The 26,655-nt window shown below is 36.6% G+C and overlaps 1 long non-coding RNA gene across 2 annotated transcripts; it reads left to right on the top strand.

Moving 5' to 3' along the window:
* Positions 1 to 14,920: 14,920 nt before the first annotated feature.
* On the top strand, positions 14,921 to 24,630 carry LOC120535340. Of its 2 annotated transcripts, XR_005634888.1 has the most exons (3): positions 14,921 to 14,961; positions 20,040 to 20,389; positions 20,478 to 24,630. It is a non-coding gene; the product is annotated as an uncharacterized LOC120535340 (long non-coding RNA). The 2 variants fall into 2 exon arrangements; XR_005634887.1 differs by lacking the exon at positions 14,921 to 14,961 and having other exon boundaries at positions 19,744 to 20,389.
* Positions 24,631 to 26,655: the final 2,025 nt, after the last annotated feature.

Raw genomic sequence — 26,655 nt, 5'->3', positions numbered from 1 at the left:
GTATTTTTTTTTACAACAGACCAGAGTGGCATAGCTTGTGAATAATTTGTGCAGTTGATTAAAGGGTTGAGTTAACAGGTGGTACAGATTAAAATCATTTTCCAATTTTAGCAACAGAAATAATGTAATCAGACTAAAGCTTTACAGATGAGTATTTTTTGTAGTTATGTATGTCTGCCAATGATTACTTTAAAGTAACTCGAGTAAGCATAAATAAAGGAGCACACCATTGCATTGTTCTGATTATTTCTTTTTCGTTTTGAGACTATTTATTACATTTTAATCTTGATATATAGTTATAATCATTTTCATCAGGCTCAGGAAAACATTTTTAAATTCCTTAGAACAGTGGAAATGAAAAATGTAATTTCCTAACAATTCTTATATAGATTTAGGATATTTTCACATAGACACCAAATACTTTCTGCTAAATCTTATGATAGATAAAATGCTTAACTAGTGATACATTTTGTTATTTTTCCAGTAAAAATTAAAGTTAGCATAAAAAAATATTAGAGGTATGTATCTTAAGTTTCTCTCCATTCGGCTGTAACGAACCAGAAAATGCAAAGTAAATACATAAAAAATTGTGTTTGCCCTGAGAAATACTCATTGTTCTTTCCATTATTTTTAATATCATTATTCAACTGTTAATGGTAAGTAACATGTCATTTCAGTGTCAAGCATTTTTTCAGCAAGATTACTGTCAGGAAATGGATGTACTGCCCTGATGTGTTATGATGAGAGCCTTTCACTACTAATGGCACGCCTGAGTGTCCATTTATAAGATTACTGAAAAATGTTGATGATGTCATTTCTTCAGTTTTGTTTTTGTTTGTTCTTTTCTTTTCTTATATAAACTTATAACAGTTTACTATGGCTACAGATAATCTATAGTTTGATCAAGGTACTTGTTCATTTACAAACAAGACTTGAAAAGGAACAAGTTAGCTTTTACATTACAAAAAAATCTACATTTGTCGGTTTTTAACTTCCCTAGCAATTTTATTTGGATGTAATCTGTTTAAGCAGCAGGATTTATTTGTATCCATTTGGAAGAAGAATGGTTATTCATAATTCTGAACCTGGTGTTAGACACAAAGAATCAAATCCAAATTTCCATTTGTATAATGCCTCAAAAAGTTTTAGCAAAACCCATTGTTTAAAATTAGATGGCTTGTAGAATGCAACTATTAGCTTAGAAATACTGTATTTAGTTTCTGCAGTGCTATATAATTGGTATAGAAATATGCTCTCGCTGCAGTATACACTAAGTCATTGTGGAATGGATTGTATTGTCTTATGATTTTCTTGGCAGCTTTTAGCAGACTGTTAGCGTAATTAGGTGTTCACAATCTAGCTCCTGGCAACCTAATGTGCCTGTTTCTAATTATTTAACTTAATTAATTAATTGGCTGTATTTTTGAGTTTGGATGGATTGTCCTGCAGGCAAGTTTGTCATCTGACACAAAATATCAGCAAAGAATTTTTTGGTTTTTTTTTGGAAAGCTATCTTATTGAATTTGGGTATAGTTGCAGGAGAAAATGGAAAGAACACAATCCATTAGCACACTGGCTGCTTCGATATGATAGAATTGTTATTTTAATAAATCAACATGGCGGAGTGGGGGCTCTGAGGCTGCCGGTTTGAATCCTATAAAAGCCAAAAGGGACTCTGTCCTGTTGGGCCCTTGAGCAAAGCCCTTAACCTGCAATTGCTCCATCCTGGGTATGAGGTTAATCTGCATCCATCCCTGCATGTAGGCCCTCCAACTTGCAGGGAAAAACCTGGATTGGTACTCCAGCCACTAAAAAAAACTCCCACTGTTCCACTCCATCTGAACTAGTGTGGTGCTGAGGTGTCACCTGTTGCTTGGCTGCACTTGGGTACTAATCTGGGATCCTGAGTTGGTTTGTCATGTGGTGGGTGCGGCAGTGTGCTGTATCAGCGCGTGCTACTAACCAACATGGTATTAACAATGCTTAACAGATATGGGGTAATTTTATATTATGAACATTTTCTGCAAATGTTTCTTTTCATATAAAGTAGGATAAAAATCTGACTTCTTATATTTTTTTTAGACAGTGTCTCTTAAAATGTGGGTTGTGACCCATATAAGGTCATGTGATATCTGAACTTGGGTCGCACTACAGTAAGCATTGAATTGTAATAGTACTGAATGACAAACGGTCACAAAGGTTTTGTGGAAAGCTTTGCGATGAATTATCACCTGCAAGGGGAAAACAATCCTCCTGGATGACGAAGTTGGCGAGTTTTCAAGAGGGGCAAACTTCATCCTATCCCCCCTCACCTTTATCCCAACAACTATGTGTGGCAGTTCAACAGCAGGGATGGATCCTTTGGGTGAGACACCACTGTGATTGCAGATCATGAAGACATGCAAAAGACAAAATTGGGTTGCTTGAAAAATGGTTTAAGAACAATTGTTCTTAGAAAATACTATACTTACGTATTTGTGACTAATTAAAACTGTTTCAAAGTCTTGATCAGCAAGTTCCTGTTACACTACTGTAATGAATATCTCTATGTTAAATGCTTTATCAATAGCAAATGGTTGGACTACAATAATCCAACATTATTGCATAGTTTTTAACAGGGGATTGTGGCATCATCATGTTCTGTATGGCACCTCATCAGCGCTCTTAATTATTTATGTACTCCATCCTGCTCAGTTTATTTTAAGTAATGTATCAAATCTCCCCTATACAGTCTGCTGATTGATCTGTCTGTAATGAACTTCTTTTATCTAAAATCACCATGCTTAACATATGAGTGGTGAAGTACTGCAGCTATCTAATTGATTGCAAACTGCAATATTTATATGTCACGCAAAAAAACACTTAAGGAGTTTGCATCACTAAATGAGAGGACTGCAAAGGTCCAGCTGGGATTAATAGATTTGTACTGAAGAGCAAAGAAATAGCCATTGAATTGTGAATTTCCTTCCAGCGTTTGGCTGTAAAACAGATAAACAAAATCTACTTTTAGCCTATTCATTGGCCGTTATCACTGTGATTAATTGTAACATAGTTATATTCCTAAATGTAATTGAACACAATTTTTTTCCTGCTTGTTTCATAATCTAATTCAGAACTTTGCCATTCAAATATGTATCTATTATTTGGCATTTTATGCTTCATATAAGTTTGTATCCTGTGTTAGTTGCTTTCTATTGTATTTCCTTATATTTTTGTGATGCAATTTGAGCATGGAAAAGCTGCTATGTAACTAAAATGTTTTAGTATTATTATTATTATTATTGCATAGTCCCATGAGTTGGAATGTTAACCTGGTCACTGTGGAGTTTGTATGCTCTCCCCTTGTTTATGTTGACTGATTAAGCATAACTTCAGATATTGTTTTATAGCAGGATATTAGATGTATGTCATTAAAGCACTCTCAACTGCCAAAATGTGCGCATTCCTTCATGTGTTGTTAACTTGCATCCTCTCAGTTTAGGCTCACGATGAGATTCCCAGGTTTTGCATGTTGCTTATTAAGTGAATTATTTGAGATGTTGCTATAACAGATGGTTAGTTTTTAATGTGGAATGCAATATGGAAATACATGGAAAAACTTTCATCACTTATATTTCTATTACTGTTGTTAATATAGTTCAAGTACTTCAACAGATTTAAAAAAAAAACAAAGTAAGAATTCCCTGAAAAAAATTATGAAATGGGTTGATTGTAGTCAGCAACAGGTAATATAAACATAAATATAGAATATGAGTGTGTGTGCAGGAATCTTACTGCTCAAAAAGGGAATCTCAAAAATTAAAAAGAAAGACTTTTGAAATGAAATAACCATTTGCTTAAATTTCTTGCAGGTTAAAAATAACACATGACATCAGAACACACTAGTTTCTCATTATTCTGGAAGCCTTGAACTGCCATGTAAACATGAGAAAATTCATTTCTGTCACAGATGGTGCAATTGTACATAGTAAGGTGACAGGTACAACATGAAAGGTTTACAGGCTGACAATTATAAAGATAACTATGATTTTACACTTTGTGAGAGGCGCCTGGCGTCCATGCCCAGCCGGGACGCCCCTGCACACTGTATTCAGGGGGAGCAGCCCTGGACAGTGTAATACCTCCTCCTGGACGCTAGATGGCCGCCCCCTGGGCTGGTGTAGTGCCTCAGTTTCCCACAGGGCTCCCTGGGAATTGGAGTTGGGGGCGGCCCTGTTGGGTCCCGCAGGTACAGCCAGGGGGTGCTGTGTTTGGGACTCCTGAGCCCGTGTGGGCAACAGCTTCAGCACACCTGGAAGTGCCGCCGGATCTTGGTGATCAAACACCTGGAGCACTTCCAGGTGACCTATAAAAGGGAGCCAACAACCACCACTCATCGGCCAGAGTCGGGTGGAGGAGGACAAGGTTGTGAGGGAGGAGTGGTGGTGCCAGGGAAGAGAAGAGTGTTTGTGCTTGTGCTGTACTGTACTGGTGTTTGGGACTGTGTTGTGGCTGGGGGGAGTATGGGGAAGATGTGCCCTCCAGCTGAAGAATAAAAAAAATCCTTTTATTTTACACGTGCCTATCGTGTCTAATCTGTGTCAGGTAAGGCGCTATATAGTGCCTTTCACAACTTGCAAAACTGTGTTCATATGACTATTTTTGGTAAGTAATACAAAACAAAAAAAATGTGACAAAACCTAAATGTTAATTGCTGAAAAACTAAAACTGAATTAAAATAAAATCAAAAACTAAAAAAAGTCTTAAAACTAGAAATACACTGCAGCTACATCTGCTGCTACAGCATATAAAATACTATATTGTGATATCCAAATATTTAATACTAGCTGTGTAAGCCCATGCTGTAAAAAGCCTAGGGTCCTAGAAACTATTGAAATTGTCAGAAAAAAACTGAAATGTAGTGATGTCAGGTAATTGAAAGGAACTACTCTGGGCATCTCTATCCTAGGAGGATTTGTTTTGCCGACGTGTTCACATTGCTTGTGCATTAGTGGCTAAGCGACTTTGTCTTTCTTTGAAAGTTTCGTTTTGCTGACATACTTCCCTCGCTTCTACTTAGCAGCGGGAGGAAAAGTAAAAGGGATACAATTTTGGCGATGTGCTCACCTCGCTTGTGTATTAGCGGTTAAGCGAGTGACTTTCTTAGGAGGTTTCATTTTGTTGACGTGCTGGCCTCACTTGCACATCCTCGGAGGTGCAGCACTTACCCCAACTCTACCTCTCACCTCCGGGGCTGACAGACACACACACTTCCGCGTGTAGACGTTTATATACCAGATAACAAGCTGTGATAGACGTGAACAAGTAACATTAACTCTTGGTATTGTTTGTTTTAGGACGCAACTTTAACTTTTATAACCGCTTAGAAACATCAAGAGTTTTCGCTCTTGGGATGTTTTAATAAATGTTTAGTAAACATGAGCGGTATTGTGAATATTAAACAATCAAAAACCAACAATGTAAATTTGTTTTTATAGAGTAAAAGCTGCATTGTGGTGGAGAGGTGGCACCAAATTTTAACTGAGTGAAGGTATGTTTTGACAAACAATGATTGCTCAATTGCAGCTTTATATTTATAAAGCTCCAATCAGAAATGAGGCAACAATTCTTGGTGTATCTCATAATGTGGTCAGTGAGTATATATGCCTTGACTCCTAGCACTATGTCCTAGCCCTTAACTGTGTTAGAAGGGCCAAAAATATTCTCAAGGACAAAACTCATCCTGGAAATTCTTTGTTTGAGCTCCTCCCATAAGGCAGACATTTTAGGTCAATCCGTGTACGCACAGACTAAAAAATATTTTTTTCCCATCTGCCATAAACTTTCTGAACTCTGAATCTCCTCAGTCTGAGATCATTTTTAATTGAACATGTGCAATAAGCTATATTGGTAATGTGCAATATACTAATGTAATACAATATACAATATGTACTATTCATTAACAGGTGCAATGACAATTTATGCTGCTGTACTTTGAGTAATAATAATTTGCTCTGATTACATATTTGGAATTATTTGACTTTTCTTTAAATGCATCTTGGGACTGTCACAAAAAGTAATTTCGTTGTATTACACAATGACAATAAAGTGCTTGAAATATGTATACATTACAGTGATCTCTCGATATATCACACTTCAACTTTCGCAGCTTCACTCCATCGCGGATTTTATATGTAAGCATATCTAAATATATATCACGGATTTTTCGCTGGTTCGCGGATTTCTGCGGACAATGGGTCTTTTAGTTTATAGTACATGCTTCCTCAGTTGGTTTGCCCAGTTGATTTCATACAAGGGACGCTACTGGCTGAGAAGCTACCCAATCAGAGCAGGTATTATGTATTAAATAAAATTCTTCAATGATATACGATATGCTTCCCGCACGGTGCTTTGCATACTTAAAAGCCCGAACGGCACCTATTGATTTTTGATTTTATGCTTTTCTCTCTCTCTGACATTCTCTGCTCCTGACGGAGGGGGTGTGAGCAGAGGGGCAGTTCGCACACTGGCCTAGAGGATACGGACGCTCCTCTAAAAATGCTGAAAGACTACCTTTACATTGCTCCCTTCCTTGCGGCTGCTTTGTCGGCTGGTGCTTCGCATACTTAAAAGCACCTATTGATTTTTTATTGTTTGCTTTTCTCTCTCTGTCTCTCTCTCTGTCTCTGACATTCTCTGCTCCTGACGCACACTCCTTTGAAGAGGAAGATATGTTTGCATTCTTTTAATTGTGAGACGGAACTGTCATCTCTGTCTTGTCATGGAGCACAGTTTGAACTTTTGAAAAAGAGACAAATGTTTGTTTGCAGTGTTTTAAAGTCCCTGTCTCTACTACTTCCTGTGTTTCTGTGCAAATATGTGACACAAGCGTGACAATATAAAAATAACAATATAAACGTATGGTTTTTACTTCGCAGATTTTTACCTTTCGCAGGTGGTTCTGGAATGCAACCCCTGCGATCGAGGAGGGATCACTGTATTTAAAAAATATTTTCATGTTCCTTTCTCTTGTTATACAGCATTAAACAGTAGTTGAGCATTGATGGGTATATTTTGATTTTTCATGGTAGTGTGCCCAGAGCAAAATTAAAAAGTAAAAAGTATTCTTCTGAGAAAAAGGGCTATAAAGAGGGCAAATATGTTGATATATTCATTGGAAAATGAAAGGCAGGTTTGTCGTAGGATTGAGATCACTCAGAATGAAATTTGTGTAGATGAGATCCAAACTTCTTAGTTTGATTGTTGTTCTTGTGATGAGTTGGAATCCAGTCAGTCAGAGAGAAACAATGATGATGACCTTGATTGTGGGCAGAATGATTACCAGGAGGCCCTCCAAGCAAGTTTGAGAAGCTGGACTGTTCAGTTCAGGAACCCTTTAAACATTACTGACTATACTCAGAATTCATCATCCTTTTTGCCAAAAGATGCAAGGTTCTTATTGAAAACTAAGACTGCTTACACACTTGAAATGCTTGCTGGTGTTTAATTGCATTACTTTGCCCTTAAGCCATTCTCTGGGAGCTTTTTTTGAAAAGCTATGATCAACTGTTCTAAATGAACACAGTTTTAATTTGCATCTTAATTTTGATGGCCTTCCTATTTTTAAGGGTTCTTCACTTCAGTTTTGGCCAATTCTTGGAACTGTTAAGAGTGAACATTTGAATGTCCTACTTAACAAGTTAAAAGCAATTGGAAAAGGATTTCCAGTGAAAGGAAAAACATTTTTTATCACTTTATCTTCAGTTGTTTGTGGTGCTCCTGCCAAACACTTTATTAAAGAGATAAAATCCCACACTGGATATCACATTAGTGATAAATGAGTGCAAAAAGATGCATATGTAAACCACTACATGACATTTCCAGGGACCACTGCAAGTCTTCGAACAGGTGAATCATTTAAAACATTTGATTTTGAAGTGTCAGAGAGGAATATTTTGGTGTTGAAGGGGAACATTTTTGTACACAGAGTTTATTTTTTTTCACTTAGGCAAAGAAACATGTAAAATCCAGTAGATGAAGAGGCAATAGGCATCCATTGTTGGTACTGGGGAGATAAGTAGAAAGGCAAATTTTCTGAGTAATTGTGTTACAAGTTATTGTTGCTGGCTGTCTACAGGACTTAGACATTTACCTGCTTTGATTCTGTTGTTTAAACAATGAAAATATGTTTAGACTACTGCTGATCAAAAATTGATATGTACCATTATTGCATAAATTGTTAAGTTAATCTAGGCAAGGACTGAAGCAGATATATAATTCTACACAATCAGCCTTATCTACCTCCAGGGAGGAAGAGACAGTTCCACCAGAGAGACGCCAGTTGTGGGACCAGTGAGAGAGGGAAGACTGAAGAACAGACCAAGCAAAGTTGACAGATGAGAAGTGAGGCTTGCCTAGGTTGTTCAAAGAGCCCAGAAATGAAAAAAAGAATGCTCACTCCATGAGGAAGAGACGCTGACAGGGATTTGACAGTTCAGCAAAACTTTGTTGTATGCTCCACTGTTATGTTCTTTAACAGGTTTTTGCTCTATATATTTTAAAGTCCTTGGCTACTCTTTTCTCTTAATGTATCTTATATTTTCTAGTGTAACACAAGTTACTGTTGCTTTTCCTGAAATTGCTGCCATGATTTTCATTTTGTGTTTACTCAACACCCAATTAAAAAAAAAACCATTGTGCCATTACTGGAAATCTCAAGAGTTCCCAGTCTCTTAATAATACTGGGTGACGTAGTCGAATATTTTAACTGTGTCTAGTTTCGATTATCTATAAGTGTGACCAGACACCTGTCACAGAAGCACACCATGTAGAATCTTCACCTCTCTCAGAAGCTGTAGAAATGATAAAGGGATTCCAACATGATCACATGTACCTTGTATGCATAGGAGTAATGAGACTTCTCTTAGATTTGTGGATGAGAAGTAAAGGTCCACTACATTGCCATCATTTCTGATACATTGGTATCATTACATGTTTTCATTGTAATGGATCTGCAAAGAAGCCCCAGTCACCTATTGAAAGATTATGGTGGAAACAATTCTTGTTGTACTCAGGTCCAATTATTTTAAGGGAGATATTGAGCTCTGTGGTGTATCAAAGTTGCATGGTGTAAATTTTAGCTGGTTCTGAGTATCGTTTAACTATGAATGACTTTGGTAACTTTCTGCTAGTGAAAATTGTCAAGCATTGTAGTGAGCTATATGGTTCTGAGTTTGTCAGCTATTATATACATGGGCTGAGTCATTTAAGTTAAGATGTTAAAGTCCATGGTAATTTGGATGGTATATCAGGTTTTTCATTTGAAAATTATCGAAGAAAGCTAAAGTAAATGGTTAGACGACCATACTGTCCTTTAACACAGGTTATATGTAGGATTTCAGACCTTGGCTCATTGCATTTAAATACTGATTTCAGCATACACCCTCAAAAGAGGTTTAAAGTGAAACATTCAGTTTGTCCAGTTCCAAAGCACTTTGAGGTAGTACTCCAGTTTAAAGAGCTGGAGTTTAAAGGATTTATCATCAAAGTTTCTGCAGGGCATTGCTGTATTAAAATTGACAATAAAATTGTCAGAGTTCAAAACATACTCGTATATGAAGGCAGGGAATGTGTTGTCTGTCAAGAACACTACCACAAGGCCTTAATTTTTGTATATCCGATTGACTCTTCATGCCTGGGGAGCTTTGTTGTGTCCAAGCTTTCCGCAAATTTTCAGTGTTTACCTATTGGTTCTGGCATGCTGAAATATGTTCATTTGGCACTAGATGACAAATATCTTGTGATGCCCCTAGATTAGAATAGATTAGATATATGTTATTGGTCCCCAAGGGTCAATTATAACTTTACAGAGGCTTGAGAGAGAAAGAGAAAAACAGAAATATTTAAATTATAAAACAAACAACAACCCCCTAAGGACACATAAGAACCTCTGGCCTGGATACTGGAGAACTGTTGCAATCAATAACATGTCTATAGGTGGCAGTAAGATGGTCAAACTTGTCCAGATGTTTATTTAAATGTGTTAACATTTGAATAAAGCAGGTCCAGCGTGTTGTGTCCAAAAAGGGAAAATGCTGTTAGACATTGGTTGAGAATTACTCATCATTCTTTTGCAGAGTTTCAAAAATAAACTTCAACAGGATGATGCAATCACTCCTTGGCAATAACATGGACAATTTCAGTAAGTTTCTCAAAGTCTAGATCACACATTTTAGCTTTAATTGTAATGTGCTCACATCTCCTTCATAAGTTATCAGACCCTCTCCTGCTTTTATCACTCTGTCTGATCATATCAGATGAAAACTGTCCTGCATTAAATAGCATCCAAAATACATAAGCTGGTTCTCTGCAAATGTCACAGTATCAGGAACAATCTGTGACTTGCCATAAGACATAAAAGTTATCCAACTTATATAAAAATAAATGAACATTTAACATTTAGGGAGACTGGCCAGTTCTGAGTCCTTTCCACCTTACTTTTATCATTGCTCCATATTCTTGCCATCTTTGGATGAGCTGCTTCTGCAATAACTTTCACCGCAGACCACGGTGTTCACAGAGCTACCATCTGGTTAAGGGAACATTTAATATCTGCCTCTTTACATACTTATCAAGGTGGGTTGAAATTTAAGTAATCAACATGGAGCTCAGCGTTAACATTTGTAGTGCACCATGCAATGCATATGTTTCTGTTATGTGCTATTTGGCATGGGGTTTGTAAAAACAGTGATAATGTTTGTTACATGGCATCTATTGGATAGCAGAAACATAACAACCGTTGGACACACACGCAGGCACACAGACACTTATTTTTATTTAAGGTGCATAAAGTGGTTGATAAAAAAAAGCAACAACAACAGTCACTCCAGAATTGTTTCAACTTGCTGAGGAACTCATATCAGAAGAAGAAAACAGACTGCAATCAGAAAGCTTGTGAATGAGTCATATTATCCATGTGAAGTGTTAACATTTTAGCCACATTAGGAATTCAAATTCATGTGCACTTTGGGTTTCACAAAGATGTTGACCACAAAAATGTATAGAAAGAGGTGTGTTCAGAGTTGCTCTACTTTTATGAGCCTGAATGTGTGAAAGGTATTTGCTATAGAACTTTACTAGATATGAAACAAATCTATCTAAACTATCACTTTGAACTGGACAAAAAGACAATCATTAGAAAGGCATCATCCCATCATCATGATGAATCATCTTAACATCACCCCTTCAGCATAGATAGGCATAGCTATTGGTTTCTGGGATGCAGATTGAGGTTTTAGAAGATATTTTACCATGTGGTCATACTGTTAAGCCATCTGTGTACATTCAAACCTTAAACAGCCACAGAAATGTTCATGGAGTGTTTGAACTTATAATGCTGCTGAAATCCTTCAACAGAATACATCTGAACATAACTGAAAACACAGAAAGCAATCTCATTAAATGGATGAACTGTTATTTCCTATGCATCCTACTGCCTAGACCATGCTTCCTCATGTTTTCATCTTTTTGGAGCTCACAAAGATCCCATCAATGGGGGAAAGGTTTATGAATGAAGACAGGATTAGTAAGGAACTGAGAAAGAGTCTGTGAGTACAGGATTCAGTCTGATAAAAGAAATCGACAGCTACTATATCTGTTGAAAAGCAGAGACTATATCAAACACACTGGATCTCCTACGAGTACTTGCAAACAATTCTACAATAATAAATCACAAGCAATAAAAATAGGCTGCAAACCTTTCAAGGAATCATTTTTATTTTATTTTTGTTTGCAGAGTGTGAATAAAAGCAAAACATGTTTTCGGCAACATGGTGTTTATATAAGCCATAACTAAACTAAATACCTGAGCTTTCTGTAGAAGATGTGTGCAGATGGAGTCAGTGTTGTGACTGTTTTACTACAGTTTGTAGATCAGTGCCCTGTATATTTAGTGACTTCACATTAAATTATGACAAGGCAGTTTTTTTAGTTCAGCATGCTAGTACTTTCATGTAGAATGCACTCTTCTAATTTTCAGTATGATTTAGAGATTTATTACAGTTTGCACATTGGTATAATGAAAATCTCATGCTTTGAGCTTTTTACCTGTTTAAGGATGAAGGATATTTCTCAGTTTATATTTACTCATGCTGAGTCAATATAGATTCGCCAATTAGATGTACATTTCCTAGGGTATTTGAAGAAAGTGGAATGCACAGATAAAGATCACATAGACACAGAGAAAATACTGTATGTATAACTCTGTAAAGACAATATCTGGACCAGTAGTGTGAGGATATGTCCTAATTTCAGAATCAACTACTTGTGTCAAAAATGAATCTGGTCCTTCAAAATTAGCAAAATGTCATGAGTCACCAGCCTTGTGCTTATTCTCATTTCATTCAGAATCATATCGGTAACTTTCAGTTGCAGTATAAGCGTGTATTACTTATGAAACTTTGCCTGAACCTATCTATTATTTTCTTTGCAGAAATACTTTGTCATATCTTTACTGATCTTCAGCTGCACCACTGCAATTAAGGTTTCAGTAGTATTACTGTCTAGAAAATTACAAAATGCTCAAAATTTAGCAAAAGACCTTTACACTGTGAGCATATTTCCCACCTAAAATGCTTTTCTACGGCAGTTTCTGGTCTGATGTTGATCACCTCCTTAAAGTTGCTGCTTATTTACAAAGCTTACAAATTTCCCTGCCCCATCTATCTATCAATAGTGATGCCATTATATCCACCTGGAGACATGATCTTGTAATACTTGAATTCTCATTATTTAACACTAGAATTACCAGAGTCTGCAAAAAAACTCGTAGATCCGTCCCACCTTAAATCGCTTCTTTAAATTGTTCTCACCTCTCCGCCAGCCTCCTTTGTCCTGTAAATGTGCCCATAAACACAAACTGCAAGCAGCCGGCTATTCCATCCCCCCACTGACTTAGAACGTGCACAAACGTCTCCCAGCTCATGCCTCGATTATCTGGGAGTGAAGTGGAGTTTTAGAGTGGAAATAATAGATTGTTATTTGGAACACACGCATTTCATGTGTGTTCCGTTTCTACAGTAATCTGTGTAAACACAATGTTAAAACAGAAACTTTTTTCATATTTTAGTAATAAATGTTACAAAATGTAGACATAAACTATAAAATGTGTGAAGCCTGAAGGCCAAAGATCAAATAAACACTTTCATACTGCTCTGTACTGTTCTGTCCTCTGCATATCCTGGAGTACAAAAGAAACACCACCATACAGCAACATGTGCGAACTGGCAATATCGGGGAAAAAAACACGTGGTCACTGATTACAAACCGCAAGATGAATGAAAGAGACAATATATGTAAAAACATCATTGCACTAATGCAATATTATTTGAAAACGAACAGCATCAGATCGGGTTTGAATATGCACCCGATCTGACGCTGTTTGTTTTCAAATAATATTGCATGTACTCTGCATTGAAACTGCTGCAATGAATAAGCTGACACCTTCTGTAACAGCGTCAGTGTGTATTCAAATCCGATCTGACGTTGTTCGTTTTCAAATAATATTGCATGTACATGTTTTTTTTTTTTTGTTTTTTTTGTTTTTTCTGTCCACCCTGGCCATCAGACCTTACTTATTCTATGTTAATTAATGTTGACTTATGTTTATTTTTATTGTGTCTTCTATTTTTCTATTCTTCATTTTGTAAAGCACTTTGAGCTACATTTTTTTGTATGAAAATGTGCTATATAAATAAATGTTGATTGATTGATTGTACTGTACTTTTTTAGAATAAAAACGTACATTTGATTTCAGTCAGTCTGTAAGAGCCAGTGTAAATGCATGATAATTGTAAAGGTTAGCTTTTTTTTTTTAATTCAGTTCCATTCTCTCAGTCGCGTTCACGATCCCCCCCCCCATCTGACACTACTGTTTTCACATAAAGACGCGCTATAGCTCAAATGTGATTTATTTGGAGACGCGCTATAGCTCAAATGTGATTTATTTGGAGACGTGCTATAGCTCGAATGTTATTTATATAGGGAAGAAAGTACAATGTCAGGTGGAAACTAACTTTCTCTCTTTCTTTCCTAGGTGACGAAGCGGAAGCGGAAGTAGAAGCAGACAATGGCCGACAGTGAGATGAATCGCGTTGCCATCGTTGTCGAGGAACTCCAGGCATTCGACAAACAGATTCAGAAACTCCTGTCTAGACGAAGGTACCTCAGAGACTTGAAGACTCGGCTGCTGGACAAACCACACCAAACAACTGAAGTCGGCGTAACATCAACCCCACCTCGTGCCGCTCAAGTCCAAGGGCAAGTAAGCTTCACCCCCCGCCTCGTAGGAACAACGACAACGCTGATGAAGACCTCGACGGGTTTCAGCTTTGCAGGCAGAGGTTCAAGGCTAGAACACCTCCAGCGGCACAGGCGAGCATTCAAATCCAGAATCGATTCGACCCTCTCCGCGTCCCCAGTCTGCCTTCAACCCCGGGTGATGTAATCGTGGTAGGTGATTCCATTGTACGAAACCTGAATATCACGTGCCGTAATCAAAAATCCTTTGTTTCTTGTTTTCCCGGTGCTCGAGTTCGAGATGTGATGAGGCGGGCGCCGACCTTCTACCAGAAGCACAAGAGGGCAATTGGATCCATCATTCTACATGCCGGCGTAAACGACATAAGGCACCGAGAGTCAGAGGTTCTCAAGGCTGACTTCGCAGCACTAGTTGAAGACACGAAGGAGAGGACCCCATCCGCAAAAATCTTCATCTCGGGTCCACTACCTCTCGTCAGACGATCGCATGAATACTACAGTCGTCTGCTGGGTTTAAACAACTGGCTGAGAGGCTTCTGCGAGAATCAAGACATCGGGTTTATAGACAACTGGGATCTTTTTTGGGAAAGGCCGCGCTTCTTCAAGCGGGATGGACTGCATCCGAATAGATTTGGCGCCCGGGTCCTCTCCGAAAACATCGCTAAGGTAATTCGTCTATCTTGACTGTCTACTTCTACTGCTAACCCCTTACGTAATGCTACTGGTTTGATAGGACATAATGGCTTAACAGAGTCTTCCGTTAAAGTGCACATCATTAATAATCTAATAACAAATCTTAATGCACGTAAAAATCTAGGCAGTGCGGCAAAACACCAATAATTTAATTGAAATTACTACTTCAGATCAACACTGCATTAAGACTATAAAAACGGATTGTAGATTACATAAAAAGTACACACAGAGGCGTTAACAAAAATAACTTAATTTTTGTTCCGATTACCGATAACACGCATAAAATTCAGCTCTGCCCTTCAGAAACATTAAATATGGCACTATTAAATGTTAGAGCTTTAACTAACAAGACATTTTTTATAAACGATCTTATTAGTGATAGAAACATTGATTTTATTGCGCTAAATGAAACATGGCTTAATTCCAATGGGGCGGCAGTTTTAATCGAATCTGCCTCCGGATTACAGTTTTACTCGTGCGACCGCCAGGGAAAAAGGGGCGGTTTGGCAAACATTTACTCGAGCGATTAAAATGTAAAGATGTTAGTTTTGGTAAATTTAAGTCCTTTGAGTATCTCGCCGTTGTTATTCATGGAGATTCTCACGTTCTCGTATTATCCGTGTATAGACCTCCTAAATATAACGCGCTTTCCTTGAGGAATTCTCTGACTTAATGTCAATTTTAGTTACAAACTATGACACTCTTAATAGTCGGCGACTTTAACTTTCATGTCGACAATCAGTGTGACCAAAAGGTAAAGGAATTCATGAACCTCCTGGACTCTTTTGATTTGAGGCAGCTCGTAAATCAGCCTACACATAAAGCAGGTCATACGTTAGACTTAGTGATTACTAAAGGACTTAAAGTTGATATAAAGCAGGTCACTGATATCGGTCTATCAGACCATTTCCTTCTACTATTTAATATAGAAATAAAGATAGAAAACGCTCATGAGAAGCATTTTGTTAAAAAACGCTTCTTTGACTCTTCAGCAGCTTTAAAGCTTACAACTATTCTAAGCAATCAGTCCGTTTATAATGCCAGCTATAATAGCGAGGATAATGTAAATAGTAAAGTGGAAAACTTTAATTCTAAAGTAAGAACTGCTGTTGACATAGTTGCACCTGAAAAGACAGTTAAAAATCCTCTAGTACTGTTATTCCATGGAAGACCCAAAGAGTGTCTGATTTAAAAAGAACATGTCGTAGAGCTGAGCGTAAATGGAGGAAAACTAAACTAACTATCCACTATGAAATATTAAAAGTTAAAATAACAGAATACAATAACACTGTCCGTCTTGAGAGGCTGCTATTTCTCTAATATTATAAATAACAATGCTAGTAATCCCAGAGTCTTATTTTCAACAATTGACCGTCTGTTAAACCCAGGTAACACAAAGGAATGCCCCCAGAATACTTCCAGTGAAACCTGTGAGAACATTGCTGTATTTTTCACTCAAAAAATTAATGATATTAGAGATAACATAGTATATCTCCCCAACACTGCAGAACCTCCAAAGCCCCGGTACTCCGTTATAAACAAATTAAATGCTTTCACCAGGATAGATTTACCTGAATTACATAGTATAATCTCTCAACTGAAACCTCCACCTGCGTCCTTGACCCAATACCAACCAGGTTTTTCAAAGAAATATCAGGCGTCTAATTGACAATATTCTGGACATAGTAAATTGTTATTACGGGGTCTTTCCAGACTGTCTTAAGACTGCTGTAGTTAAACCCCTTCTTAAGAAACATAATCTTGACCCCTCTGCCTTTGAAAATTTTAGACCCATTTCTAACCTGCCCTTCTTAAGTAAAATTCTAGAGAAGGCAGTCATTATGCAGTTAAATGACCACCTAAATAAACATGCTATTCTTGATACTTTTCAGTCAGGCTTCAGAACAAATCACAGTACAGAAACTGCACTTGTTAAAGTAGTAAATGACTTTGGGTAAATGCAGACAGAGGCCATTTATCTGTTCTCATCCTCTTAGATCTGAGTGCTGCATTTGACACCATTGATCATAATATTCTTAGAAATCGCCTTAGTCAATGGGTGGGCCTCTCTGGCAGTGTCTTAAATTGGTTTGAATCCTACCTGGCAGGAGAAAATTCTTTGTGAGTTGTGGTAATCAAATCTCAAAGACACATGATATCCGATATGGTGTTCCACAAGGCTCTATCCTGGGTCCGCTGTTATTCTCAATCTACATGCTTCCGTTAGGTCAGATTATCTCAGGTTACAACGTGAGCTACCACAGCTATGCTGATGACACACAGCTGTACTTATCTATAGCACCTGATGACTCCGACTCTTCGATACACTAACACAATGTCTTACTGGTATTTCTGAATGGATGAATAGTAATTTTCTCAAACTAAATAAAGAGAAAACTGAAATTTTGGTAATTGGCAATAATGGATTCAGCGAGGTTATCAGAAATAAACTTAATGCACTAGGATTAAAAGTTAAGACGGAAGTAAAAATTTAGGGGTAACCGTTGACTGTAATCTGAATTTTAAATCGCATATTCATCAGACCACTAGGACAGCATTTTTTCACTTAAGAAACATAGCTAAAGTTAGACCTCTTATATCATTGAAAGATGCTGAGAAATTAATTCACGCTTTTGTTTTCAGTAGACTAGATTACTGTAACGCACTCCTCTCAGGACTACCCAAAAAGACATAAATCATTTGCAACGAGTGCAGAATGCAGCTGCTAGAATCCTAACTGGGAAAAGAAAATCCAACACATTTCTCCAGTTTTGATGTCACTACACTGGTTGCCTGTGTCATTCAGGATTGACTTTAAAATACTGCTTATGGTTTATAAAGCCTTAAATAATCTCGCTCCATCTTATATATCGGAATGCCTGACACGTTATATTCCAAATCGTAACCTTAGATCTTCAAATGAGTGTCTCCTTATAATTCCAAAAGCTAAACTTAAAAGAAGTGGTGAGGCGGCCTTCTGCTGTTATGCACCTAAAATCTGGAATAGCCTGCCAATAGGAATTCGCCAGGCAAATACAGTAGAGCACTTTAAAACACTGCTGAAAACACATTACTTTAACATGGCCTTTTTATAACTTCACTTTAACTTAATACTGATACTCTGTATGTTCAATTCTTCATAATAACTATTCATGGTGGCTCTAAAATCCACTGACCCCTACTCTCTTCTGTTTCTTTTTCCGGTTTTTTGTGGTGGCGGCCTGCGCCACCACCACCTACTCAAAGCATCATGATGCACCAACATTGATGGACTGAAAGCCAGAAGTCTACGTGACCATCATCATCAGGTCCTTCGATGAAAACGCTAAATACAAAGAGGACTGTTTGATTTATGTTAGGTAGATTGCCCAGAGGGGACTGGGCAGTCTCTTGGTCTGGAACCCCTACAGATTTTATTTTTTTCTCCAGCCTTTGGAGTTTTTTGTTTTTCTGTCCACCCTGGCCATCGGACCTTACTCTTATTCTATGTTAATTAATGTTGACTTATGTTTATCTTTTATTGTGTCTTCTATTTCTCTATTCATTTTGTAAAGCACTTTGAGCTACATTTTTTTGTATGAATATGTGCTATATAAATAAATGTTGATTGATGTTGATTGAGGTGCTCATTCAGTGTAATAGGAACCATAGCACAGAGAGCTATGTACACTGAAACAAGTACACATGTCGTGAATGTAGGAAGGGTGTGTGGGAATTGTTAATATTTGAATGTGATGATTTTATATAGCACGGATCGGAAATCAGCAGTTCTTAGCATTGCACCACACAAACTTGTATCAACCGCCTATTGTAACTTGCTTTATTTTTTCTTCACTTATAGTCTATAATAAAAGTGCACTTGTTTTGTTATACTTGTACACCAACATATGTTCCTGTGTTTGAGCGACATGGACATGCTCAAAAAACGTGTAATGCCACGAAAAGTGCACGCAGGCACTTCAGTTTGCAAGCATTGATACAAGAATGCAGTCACAAGTACGCTGCATAGCTATAGCGCATCTTTATGTGAGAACAGTAGTGTCAGATGGGTGTTAGGTAAGGAAGGATCTTGAACACGACTGAGAGAATGAAAAGTGAATAAAAAAAATAAATAACATTTACAAGTATAAATTACACTGGCTGTTACACACTGAAATCAAATGTATGTTTTTATTTTAAAATAGTAAGAATAAGAGCAGTTTACTTCTCAAAACTGAATCGTGCAGGATCGAACTCATGACCTTTTGATTACTAGTCAGCAGCTGATACCATTACACTACTGTGGCAGTTGTAGTAAGTATGTGTCAATGTGACATGCTAAGGTGTTTTTTTTTCTGCAGTTATATTTTTGAAAAAAAGCATACTTGTTCTGTTATATTTGTACCTTTTGTGAAAGTGTTTCTTTGATATTTGGACTTCAGGCTTCATACTTAATTTATATAGTTTAGGCATATAGTTTATGCCTACATTTTGTCATTTACTACTACAATATGAAAAACGTTTCTGTTTTAAAAATGTTTACACGGATTACTATAGAAACGGAACACACATGAAATTCGTATATTCAAAATAATGATCTATTATTTCAACTCTAAAACTCCACTTCACTCCCAGATAATCAATCAAGGCATAAGCTGGGAGAAGTTTGTGCACGTTCTAAGTCGGTGGGGGATGGAATAGCCGGCTACTTGCAGATTTTCTTTATCAGCACATTTAGATTAACAAAAGACACTGGCGGAGAGGTGAGAACGGTTTTAAGATGCGACTTAAGGTGGGACGGATCTATGAGTTTTTTCATAGGCTCTGGTAATTCTAGTGTTAAAAGTCTTATGTGAATCTTAGTAAGCACTACTTTAAGCATTATAGTTTCCAGATGCTGAAACCCTGTCTTTGAGTTTCCATCAGTATTGGAATTTTAATTCATCCTCCTATAGACATTTATATACATTGTCTCACACATGCTCATCGGGGGCAGCAGCAGGGGCTGGCTAATGTTGAAACACCACACGGGTCTGGACATGTACACTAATATCTCCTCTCATTCTTTACAGGAACAATTAAGAACAACTGCACTTTCTATTTGAGCAGTAGACCGCCCCTTGGATGGATCACTTCGCACTGATGACCCGCCTCTTTCTCCCTCTCGGTCATATAAACCCAGCAATCCTCCTGTTCGTCAGTCAGATGCATGACTCAGTCCATGATGATTACTCTTTTTGCTAACAAAAGCTTTTTTTTTTTTTGGCCTTACAGCAATCCTGATAATATATGGGACGGATCCCCCTAAACCTTTATCTTGTGTTTAGGACTCATTACAACCTACTGTCTCAATTCTCATCCGTTTGAATTTTTCTTTTTGATCAAATCCTGTATACTGTCAGTTAATCAACACAAGAGCATGGTGAGTGATTTACTTGGTCTAAAGTGAAGGCAAATTGCAGGAGAGTGGGAAAGGTACAGTCATTAATAGAACTACTCTTCCTTCTTAGAGTGAATGAGAAGGGGTGTGAAGACAACCAATGATGTAATCCCAGCTTGCCTCTGGTCCAGCTATTTCTGATGAAGCAATATAAAAGAACAATAAAAATAAAAGGTGTTTTATTTGATGGATCACCTTACTAGACGAATGAACTGGGACAACAATTCTCAAACCATTTTAAGGAAATATTTCACTGTTTTCTTTCTTTCACCGTTGGCACTTAAAAAGGATTTCCTAGCTGATACCCTAACACTTTAATGTGTTTCTGTTTCATGCTGTTAATTTTTACTTTTGGAGCACTCTTCTGAATTAACATGTTTTAAATGATCTTTTAATTAACTTTTTTTTTAATCTGGTTGCTTTGAATTGCAATCTTTTGATTGATGGTTAGATCAGTGAAGAGTACTATTGAATAATTGATAACTGCATTTGACAACAATTGTTAAAATATTATTATGATTTATTACATATTCAGTAATAAATTATATGATCTATTAGATAATTAACAATACTTAATTATCACAATCATTTCTAATTATAGATTAACATAACTAACTGGTGGCTTGGCTGGGGGGGGTTCTTTAAAAAGGGTTTTAATTTTAAGGTCTTATTATAATGAAATTGATCATTAGATGAATTAAAAATATTTTATGATAGACAAAACAACAAATGTAACTTTCTAAAAATATACTTTGTGTGGCACAGTGGTACTATGGTTAGGGCTGTAGATCCCAAGTTCAGATGACCTTGTTTGCTCATCGTCTGTGTAGTTGTTACAGAATCCTATTCTTTCCCCCTATATATTTAAAGCTATGAGGGTACCTGTGGGCATGTGCATGAGTGTGAAACTCCGTTGGTTCTTGTCTTGTACATACTGCCTTGGACGTACTTAGTGAGTTTCCAAATGTAAGCATGAAGGTATGTATGAATTTATATGTACAGACATAATGAACCTCAAATGAAGCCAAATATTGTTTTTAAGATCATAATATCATTACCAAAGGAGTTTAGGAACTGATGGTTTTGTAGAAGAGAACAATAAAGGAATAATAACTACCAAATAATGTTTCATTAAGAAAGAAAATACTTCATGTTGGTAGATATCACAAATTGATTTACTGTGAATGAGTTGTCAATTATCCTACAAGAGATAAGAAACTTGTATGAGCTAGCATCAAGTACTAGTCTTACACATTTAGTCAGGTGCAGTGTCAAAAAAACACAAAATATTTACATTTCTACTTCTATTGCAAACAGCTATTGCAAAGTTTCACAGTGGTATAAATATGAATACTGTAATTAAAATAAATGTGAATCTAGATGTGGGAAGAACATAACCCATACAAACGGTGATCAAAACCCAAACAAGTCCCTCTCGAGCTGTAGTGGAGCAGTACAAAAGAAAACTTCTTTGTACCAACCATAATTAATTACAGTTTTTCCCAATTGCCTAAACACTACACCTTGAACAGACAGATAACGTTTTGCTTTAATTCAGTCCTGAAAATTATACTATTCCCAGAATTACAAACTGTGTTTCCTTTCATCATATCACTGATTGGTTGCACCTTTGAACAGATCTTCCAACACAAATTCCATTGGTGAAGAACACTTATCACTGTATGACCAATTTGAAAACACTCCTCTCTCTAATCAAACACAAGGTTTCAAAACTTAAGCTCAGTTAGCACTCAGCTGACCAGCTGAAAACACTGTGTGTCAAATTGCTTTGCACTTGATGCTAAACTACTGACTGCTTACTGTATAAATGAAGCCATGTGTGTGTTTACTGGTTTTTTTCTGGATGAACCTGCAATGGATAACAGACAAGGTGCAGGGAGAGGAACAACAAAAGCAAAAGCAATACACATAACTGAAATATAAGGTAATGACAATGACTCCTGTCAGATGCAGAAGAACAAGAAACAGTGAATATGGTCGTGGCCAACAACATTTGCTTATGGGAAATTCACAGCAGAGTCATATAAGATCAGCAAACATTCCAGGGCGTAAATCGAAGCATTTATAGTATAAACCGCATACTGCTTCATAACAACCTGAACATGAAGCACGTATACAAAGTCACTTTTGAAATGAATTCACACCAAATCAAAACACCTGCAATAAGCACAGGTAAGATCATTGGAAACTCATAAAGTATATAGGACCAGATCATGATATAGTAAAAAGTACAATACAGATGTAGTATACATACAAAGTTCAAACTTTTTAATGTACAGTTTGCTTACGTCTGTCCTTTTATTGTAATGAATTTTTCAGCTTGATACTAGCAACGTGAATACAACTTTGTTGATGAGGTAGGATTTAACCTCACTAAAACAAGAAGGAGCTGCTACATTACTGGGCAGCATGCCATTGCAGAAATTCCTGGGTAGCAGGGAGACAATGTGACCATGTGCGTAGCCATAAGTGAATATGGGGTTCACCACCACCATGCCATTTGAGGCCCTTAGAACAAAGAACGTTAGCTGAATTTCCTAGATCATCTTTTTGAGAATACTGAGTGACAACAAAATGACACTGGAAAGACAGAGTTATCACAATGCATTGTGATTAGGGACAATGTTAGTTTTCACCGAGCTGCAGCTTTATGTAACTGGTTCATTGATCATGCTAGGTTTTACAGTTTGTTTTTGCCAGCTGTGAAAGAAGTCACCCTCGGACACACAAAAAGATTTGGGGCAGCCACCCATATATTGTACCAAGCTGCAAAGGTTACTTGAAATTGCACAGATGTGATCAGGGCAAGTTCTCAACATGAACTGAGAGTACTGGCAAAGATGGTGGCTTTAAAGGCCATCAAAGGAAGTGATGTCATCTACGTCAGAAGCGGAAGAGACGTCATTATTGGCGCCAGAACCAGAAGTGGCTTTGTTTTTGGAACCGGAACCAGAAGAGACGTCACTCTTGGGCCCGGAACTGGAAGTGATGTCTTGTATGAGAAATCAGGCAGGTTTTCCCATGTTTGGTTTGCAGAGAAAATAGAGAAAAGTTTTGTGCACCCTGCCGCCCCCTGGCCTGGAGTGGAATTACCTTCTTTTGGTCCACTCAACTTCCTCCTAATCGCATGTGTGTGATACAGCATAATCTCCATTTCTCAACACCACAGAAGAATTCTTCTTGGCATGGCAAGGGAAAGTTTATGATCAGAATCCTTATGATGTAAGGAATCTACTGTGGGCCATGGAGGAAGCCTGTGGGGATATCACTTTAAAATCCATCCAAGCCTAAAGGAGACATAGCTGAGCATCTTTCCCTCACTGTCCTAGAAGAGCAAATATCTTGTGTGATACAGATGAGGCTTTGTGGCCTGACCCAGCCTGGAAACACTGTGTCTTTAATGTACTATATTTTGTATATATTATTTATCAGCTTCATTTAAAATTCCCTAATTTTTTTGTCACTTATGGACTTTGTTTACTGTAACTTTCATTTTAGGTTTACAGCATTGTTTTGTATCGAGTTTTTAGTGTAGTGTAGTGCAGAGTGAACGAGTGTAGTGCAGAGTGAATTTTAAGTTCACTGTTTGACAGAGTGAAATGATATGATATTGTGTTTAAACTTTTAAGGGAATGAGGGCACTTTCGGTGAAATGTTTTTAAGCAACTGTAATGTCTAGGTGCAGGAGACATGTACTTTGATAACATAACTATACCCAAATAAGATTTAATATTTAGCATTTGTATTATTCACTTTTAAGAAAATCTAAAAGACAAGTCTCAGCTGAAGAGATGCTACACAACCTTAATCTACATTTCAATATGCAAGCAAAGGTCAGAAGTGGTGCTCAATGTCATGTTAACTGTTTACATTCTAAACTCTCTCTACAACTTCAACATTTTGCTCTTTCATTAAGAAAAGTTTGAAATTTATATTCTCCTTTTACTTGATAGCTTTTTGAATCATTAACTGTTAAAGTACAAATGTTTTGATGTTGCCTTTATTATTAAATCCCTCGATCTAAGAAATTAAACAGATGTTTCTAAGAAAAGCCTTAAGAACACTCTTGGTTGCCCTACCCAGGTTCTTTAAATTCTTGTGAGATTTAGGTTGGCTCACCATGATGCACTTTTTAGTTAATTTTTGTAATAGTATGGTTGAGTTGTGTAATAAAATGTATTTACTGCCAGATACCTATTCTATGCAATACATTCATCTTCATTACTTTTTTACTATGTATAATTACACAATTTACTGATTGTTAAATGATGTTTGCGGTCTCTGAATAGACTTATTTTTTACAGTAAAAAAGTAGAACATTCTTTTTTGCTTCACTGTTAAATACAATTTTTGAAGATAATAATATGGCTATCAGGTCAGTGATAATCTAGTCGTTTAATTTAATAGTTTATAAGCAACAGAATACATTTTCTATTTCTTACTAATCTGACTTAATACTTCTTCCATAATCAGCAGATGTTTAAAAACAGAATTAGTTTACACACCAAGCAGCACCAAGAAAGTGAATTCCCTCTGTCACTAAAGTTTAGCGATTAGATAGTTTCAATTCAACAATGATTAGTTCTTTCTGAACAAGCCACTTCACTGAATGAAACACAGTTCAAACATGTTTATTCATTAAGATATCCTAAATTAAACCTGAATGGATTCAATAAACACAATCAAAGTGCTCATTATTATTTTTAATCAATTACCAACATAAGCAGAACATTAGGCATGCTGCTCAATTTCAGTTAACGGATGGATCCAAGTAAGATCACAGACAATATGTTTAGTGAGAGAAGCTCTGAATTAAAAGTCACTTTACAATCGTGACTCCTTAATTTGGCTTTTCTTGCGGAGTTATTTGTATGCAATTACTTTCTAAAATATCTTGTACTAGTATTAAATGTTCTTTATAATATATTACTAGGTAACTGAAAATCCAGAATGGTAATTTGAAGAACAACAACTGCTTAATTAGGTTTGTCATCTTTCACGGACCCACCTATACTTTACAGGTAAACATTTTGTATTAGCATAACAATTGTCATTATAATGTTTTTGGAGATGATTACCAACAAAAGAGAACATAATAAATTAGCTATCAGTACAATCTCTGTTCTGAAGAATTATCAAAAAGTCACCCCTGACTGACCTGGAAGAAATGTTTAGCTATTTGCAGACAATCTAGGAGAAACTATTTTCCCATATGGATCAATTTAATGATGTAGAGTCATTGAAAATTTTAATGTCACCAAAAAGTTAATTTAATCATAATATTATCTGCGATGATAAATGCAATGATGCTTCTACTCTAATAGAAATGACTGTCTTACAAAAATGCAGTCATCCCTCACTCTTTGTGGTTACACTTATTCATGGATTTGCCTGAAATAAATGAACAATAACGTCACCCATTCTGAGTTTTTTCTGCACCATATTCACACTCGGCCTTTACTTTTTGTGTGTGAGGGCATTGGGAGGAGTGGCAGTCCTGGATTTTCATGGATTTTACTTATCCTCAGGAGATCTCGGAACCTAAATCATGTGAAGAGTGAAGGATGACCATCTATGCAGAAAAATAATTATCAACCCTATTTTAGCAATATGAAAAAAATATCAAACAATGATTTCTCATTCTACCACTACATGCAGCTCACACAGTTTACAAATTATCAGTAGTATACATTTTAGGAATAGCTTATATTATCAACAATTTTGGATTAAAATGAACCATTAAATAAAACCTTCTTATTAATACTGTATACTTTAATAAAATGGCATTGAACTTTGTACAGCTCATTAGAAAATATTTTTAAAGAATTTTCATAATTTTCAAAAAAAAAAATGAAAACAATGCTAAAACTTAACATTACATACAAAGTCCGCAATAACTTTGTTGTTTTCTTTGTGCTAAGATAAACATTTATTTGACATTACTTTATAACATAATAACAAGCACACATACATATTTTGGTTTCCTTTGCATTTTCTATTTTAGTCTTCTGTATTATGCAATTTAAAGTGATGAAATTGCTGTGGTTACTTAAAAAAAAAAAAAGAACCATTGCTGCCTCAGTCTATCGAGTACTGTACTTTATTGCTGCTGATAAATTATTTACCTGGAAGTTTAAAATAAGCACTCCAGTTCATAAGAATGCTATTAGTATTACTGTATATATTTTTCTCTGTTCCCACATGTAGTATTACGAAAACTATGTTAC

Source organism: Polypterus senegalus, chromosome 9, assembly GCF_016835505.1.
Source record: "Polypterus senegalus isolate Bchr_013 chromosome 9, ASM1683550v1, whole genome shotgun sequence".
NCBI classification, from domain to species: domain Eukaryota; kingdom Metazoa; phylum Chordata; class Cladistia; order Polypteriformes; family Polypteridae; genus Polypterus; species Polypterus senegalus.
Note: the sequence above shows the minus strand (reverse complement) of the source record. Positions and strands in the feature narration are given on the sequence as shown.